Here is a 6,000-nt window from a genome sequence, read left to right as displayed (position 1 = left end):
ACTGCCAGACCTTTGAAAGCTGAGGCACAGTGCCTTACCCTTTCCTTCAGAGGACTGTCCAGCCCCCCCTCCTCCCTCCCCGACGGGGGACCTCTCCTAGGGGAGGGGTCTGGTGTCCTCAGCTGGCTCCTCTCCACCTTCGCTTTTACCCGGGGGCTTCAGTAATCTGGCTTTATCTCGGGGTGAGCCATGCAGCCCTGGTCACCTGGACGGGCCACTGCACTCCGCACATTCACCTGTTCACTGGCTGATCCATTCATTCATCCGGTCTCCCATGCACTGCACTGTTCTGGGTGCTTCCATACAAAGGGGGACAGAGGAGACAATGGAAGGCCTCAGCACTGCAGGGGGGGAGACGGATGTCATCTGCGGTCGCACAATACATAGGAGGTCACGGGTGATCCCGAGGAAAATGGAGCTGGGAAGGGGATGAGGGAGTCTGTTTGTCTAAACTTGACCCAGGTTTAGACAGAAGCCAGGGACAGCTCATCTGAGTGCAGCCTGAGGGATGGGGGAGGAGGTAAGGGCAGGGGGCGCGGGCAGTCAGGCAGAGAAGCCAGAGGAGCAATGCCTGGCAGGCTGTCTCCAGAGCCCTAAGAGGCCAGAGCTGCTCTTTGATTGGGGGACTGTACAGAGGTGGAGATTCCCAGGGGGCGGATGGGGATGGGAGGGGGGTAGTGGCCTGAGCCTGGCAGCTCGGGGATTCATCCGGCAGGCAGTGCAGCTTGTTGGTCAGCCTCATGAAATGCTGGTTCCACATGTGGCCTTAGACTCTGGGGACTTGGTCTGGGGCCAGGTAGGGGGCATTTCTGATGCCATGTCACCTGTGTTACTCTATCCATCAGGGCCTGATGGAGCCCCTGCTTCCTCCAACACCCCCACCCCCCTTTCTCCCATGGCTTAATATTGACCTAGTCAGGCCTGCCAGTGGATCTACCCTGCAGGGCCATGGGAGCACCCATGGATCCCCAGTCCTGGCCCAAGCACCTGCCCTCACTGCTACCTGCCCCAAGCCATCAGCCTCATTCTCACTTGACCTCCTCACACCTGGTTTCACTGGAGCCTGAGCCAGCCCCGCAACCCCTTCCCAAGCTCCCATCTCCCCCTGCCACAGCCTTGCTCCCTGCAGCAGGGGCCTCAAAAGTTAGTCAGTCTCTTGGAGCGCTAGGATTAAATGAATGTGCCTTGCACATACTAGCTGCTCAGTAAACACAAAAAAACTCAACCCAGGCTCCAGAATAAGAGTCACACCCCACAAGCTGGCTGTGGTGGCCTCTGAATCTGAATTCCCACCTCCATGTGACCTTCCTTAAGCCCCTCACTCCAGCCCTGCTCTTCACCATCTCCCAACATGGTATTTGGCCAATATATTGCATTTTTAAAAATTATTTTTTAAATTTAAAAAATACATGAATAAGGTAAAAATTCAAATAGCACAGAAAGTAAAAACACTAGAAATAAAGATTTAAGGCCGGGCGCAGTGGCTCAAGCCTGTAATCCCAGCACTTTGGGAGGCCGAGATGGGCAGATCACGAGGTCAGGAGATTGAGACCATCCTGGCTAACATGGTGAAACCCCGTCTCTACCAAAAAATACAAAAATCTAGCCGGGTGAGGTGGCAGGCGCCTGTAGTCCCAGCTACTCCGGAGGCTGAGGCAGAATGGCGGGAACCTGGGAGGCGGAGCTTGCAGTGAGCTGAGATCCGGCCACTGCACTCCAGCCCCGGCGACAGAGCGAGACTCCGTCTCAAAAAAAAAAAAAGACTTAAAATCTGTTTCTCTGTATCCCTCTACTCTGGCTCCTTGCCCCCAAAGAAACCACTTCTAAGAGTTCATTGTGGATACTTCCATACCCCTCTCTGATGCACGCATATACATGACAATGCACGTCCTTTTCAAACCTACACCAATGGAACCATTCTATATGTGTTATTTTTAGGCCTTGCTTTTCTCACTTTATACTATTAATATATATGATCTCTCCATATTAGCACATTCAAATCTACTTTATCCTACTGAACATCTATCTACCACAACATTGTATTGATACTGATGAAAAATGATGACTGTTTTCATTTTCATCAAGTTTAGAAAAATTTCAGTCATTGCTTCTTCAATAATTTTTCTGTCCCCATCCAGCATTTTTCTAGGACTTCGGTTATCTGTATGTTAGACCACTTGCTATTGCCCCATGGGTCACTGAACCTTCGTTTGTTTGTTCCTCCATTCACTTATTTTTAGTCTTTTCCCCCACTGTGCTTCAGTCTGGGTCATGTCAACTGCTCTTTTTTCAAATTCACTGATCTTTCATCCTTTAGAGCCCATGAGTTATTATATTAAACCAATCCAAACAATTTTTTATTTCAGAACTTTCATGTCTAGGAATCTGATTTGTAAAAAATATATCTTCAATTTGTTTTCTCATCACATCCACATTGTGCCACAAATACTTGAGTGCATTTTCAATAGCTGTTTTTAAAATTCCTTGTTTGCCAATTGGACCATCTCTGCCACTTCTGGATTTTTTTTAACCGATTTTTCTCTTGTTTATGGATCACATTCGCCTGCTTTTTGAAGTGTCTAGTACTTTCGATTGGATGCCAGATATTGTGTGGTTTGCTTTTGAGTGTCTGCATTTTGTGGCTTCCTTTATAGAGTGTTGAGTTTGTTTTGGGTGGCATTTAAACTTGCCGATCAATTTGATCCTTTCAAGGCTTGTTTTTAAAATGTGTTGGGACGGATTTGCAAGGGCCTTTATTCTAGGATTATTTTAGCCCTACTACTTAGGTGTGACCCGTCTGGAATCCTTACTGAATGCCTCAGGTGTTCAGTGAAGTCTTTTCACTCTGGCTGACTGGAATTCAAATATATCCTGGCACTGTTATCTCTGCGAATGATTCGGCTTTCAGACAACTGGTACTTCTCCCTACCCTTTTGAGTTTTGCCATGCACATGCACAGCTAAGTTTTCAGAAGATTCTAGGGCACCCTGGATGGTGAATACTGAGTGTCAACTTGATTGGATTGAAGGATACAAAGTACTGATCCTGGGTGTATCTGTGAGGGTGTTGCCAAAGGAGATTCAAATCTGAGTCAGTGGACTGGGAAGGCAGTTCCATCATTAATCTGGGTGGGCACCATCTAACCAGCTGCCAGCATGGCTAGAATATAAACAGGCTGAAAAATGTGAAAAGAGAGACTGGCTCAGCCTCCCAGCCTATATCCTTCTCTCATGCTGGATCCTTCCTGCCCTAAAACATTAGACTCCAAGTTCTTCAGTTTGGGAACTTGGACTGGCTCTCCTTGCTCCTAAGCCTATTAGTTCTGTCCCTCTAGAGAACCTTAATATAAACCGCTTTCAGATTTCAGGAGCTCTTTTTCTATTTCAATTTCTCCTCTCCAGTATTCTGATTCTCAAACTCCAATCTCTAACTCCTCAACCCATTTGCTCTAAAAACTAATAAGTTATCTCTAATACTTTATTATTGCAGGATCATGTTTCCTATTATTCAAACTTGCTGTGGAAATTTTGGCTGATAAAGTAAGATTTACTAAAAAAGATGGAGCTGGTCACAGTGACTCATACCCGTAATACCAGAGCTTATAGAGGCCAAGCTTGAGGATCGCTTGAGGCCAGGAGTTTGAGACCAGCCTGGGTAATACAATGAGACCCTATCTCTACGAAAAAATTTTAAAAATTAGCTTGGGTAACAGAGCAAGACCCTGTCTCTTTAAAAAAGAAAAAAGTTAAACACAGAGCTACCATATGACACTGAAATTCTACTCCTAGATATAAATATATATGAGAAATAAAACCATATGTTGATACAAAAACTTGTATCTGTGTGTTCATAACAGCATTTTTCTTAATAGTCAAAAGGTGGAAGAACTTCAAATGTCTGTCAACTGATGAATGATTATACACAATATGGTATATCTATACAATGGAGTGTTATTTGGCAATAAAAGATAATGAAGTACTAATATATGCTACAATATGGATTGCCCTTAAATACTCTATGCTATGTCAAAGAAGCCAGTAACAAAAGACCACAGAGTATGATTCCTTTCATAGGTAATGTCCAGACGTGGCAAACCTATGGAGACAGAAAGTAAATTACTGGCTGTTAGGGCTGAAGGGAGAAGGGGATTAGGACTGGCTGCTAATGGGTTCAGTGTTTCTTTTGGGGGTAAAAAGGAGTCTTAAACTTAGATTGTAGTGATGGTTGCACAACTCTGAATATACTAAAAACCACTAAACGGTACACTTTAAATGGGTGAATTTTATGATTTATGAATTGTATCTCAAAGATATATCTCAACAGAATAGGTACCTTTTGAGTACAACATAATCTATATGTTTCTCTCTTTTTGTATACATCTGAAATTTCCAAAATATAAGTTAAAATAATATATACTTCATGGTATCCATTAGGAGTATCATGCGTGTCCGCTCCTTCAACCCAGTAAAGTGATAAGTTGTAGTAACAGATTTCCTAGTGGTGAGCTGTCCTTGCATACCTGAAATAAACCTCCCTTTTTGGTCATGATCTTTTAATACACTGAAAAATCAACTTGCTAATATTTTCTTTAGGATTATTGCATACATATTTTAAGTGGTATAGGTTTGTAGTTTGCTCTGCTTCATCAATATGGCAATGCTGCTGGTTTTCAATTTCTGCTTTTCTAAAACCTGATTTTTTTTTTTTTTAGGCAAATGACTACACAGGATAAATACTGTTTCTTTGCAGCTATGTGTGGCCATGGCGGTAAGCTCTTGATTATAAGATACAGGCTGAAGCTTCACGTGGCAGCATCTGGAAACATTCCTTCATAGAGAGCCAGCACCTGGTCTTTACACCCCACTTTCCACCCCCCCCCCCATCCCTTTCCCCATCCTGCTGCCCAGAATGTAGATGAGATGACTGGAGTTAGGTGCTACTATCCTAGACCATGAAGAAGAGGGCCACACCCTAGAAAAGGTGGCACAGTGAGCTGAAGTAGCCTGTGTCACTAAGGACCACGGCTCTAAGCTGCCATGCCAGCTCTGGACTGCCTACTTGTGGACTTTTATGTGAGTCTTCTTTAAGCCACCCTTAGTTTGAATCTCAATTCACAGCTAAACATAAACCCAACTGATAGGTCAGGTTTTGACATAAGGGATATGCCAGCTTCATAAAATACACTGGAAGGCTTCTCATCTTTCTCTGTAGCCTGCAACAGTTTAAGAGCAGAGGAACTATCTGATCCTTAAAGGTTTGATAGAAACCTCCCGTAAAACCATCTGGGTCTGGCACCTTTTTAGTGCTATTTCTTCAACAATTTTTTCAGTTTCTTCCACAGGCTAACATTTTATCCAGGTGGTTTACCTTTTCCAGAGTCACTGTGCATTTTAATGAGGTTAGCAAACTTGTTAACAGGGAAGGCCCATGCTGTAGTTCTCTAATGTTCTTCAGGCTCTGCTCTTTTATCTGACGTTGTTCCTGGGGTTATAGATTTGTTTTTCTCTCTTTTTATTTTGTTCTATTAAAGATCTGCCAACTGAAGTAGTCTTTTCAAAGTACCAACTCACGGACAATGAATTTTCCAGTGTTTTGCTTTCAGTTAATTCTTGCTTTTATCATTATCCGTTCCTCTTGAATTTGTTCTTCTAGACTTCTAATCTGAATGTCTAACTCATTAGTTTTCATTTTCTCTGGTGCAACACAAACAGATTTAAGACTAGGAATTGTCCTCTGGTTGCAACGCTGGCCAAAGTGCAAAGCTTTTGTTATAAGCATACTCATTTCCACTAAAGTTTTGGTTTCCTCCTTGAAGTATGTTATAAAACTTACAAGTGGCTATACTAAGTTTCATTTTTCTTTTGGTATTAATTTCTAATCTTATTGTACTGTGGCACAGTAGATTATGTGGCTTGGGCAACTGCTACTTAAAATTGTATTGCGATTTTTTTGTTTGTTCAGTTTTTTGAGACAGAGTCTCGGAGTCTCGCTCTGTCACCC

This window comes from Piliocolobus tephrosceles, chromosome 19 (genome assembly GCF_002776525.5).
Source record: "Piliocolobus tephrosceles isolate RC106 chromosome 19, ASM277652v3, whole genome shotgun sequence".
NCBI lineage: Eukaryota > Metazoa > Chordata > Mammalia > Primates > Cercopithecidae > Piliocolobus > Piliocolobus tephrosceles.
This window is presented reverse-complemented; position numbering follows the sequence as displayed.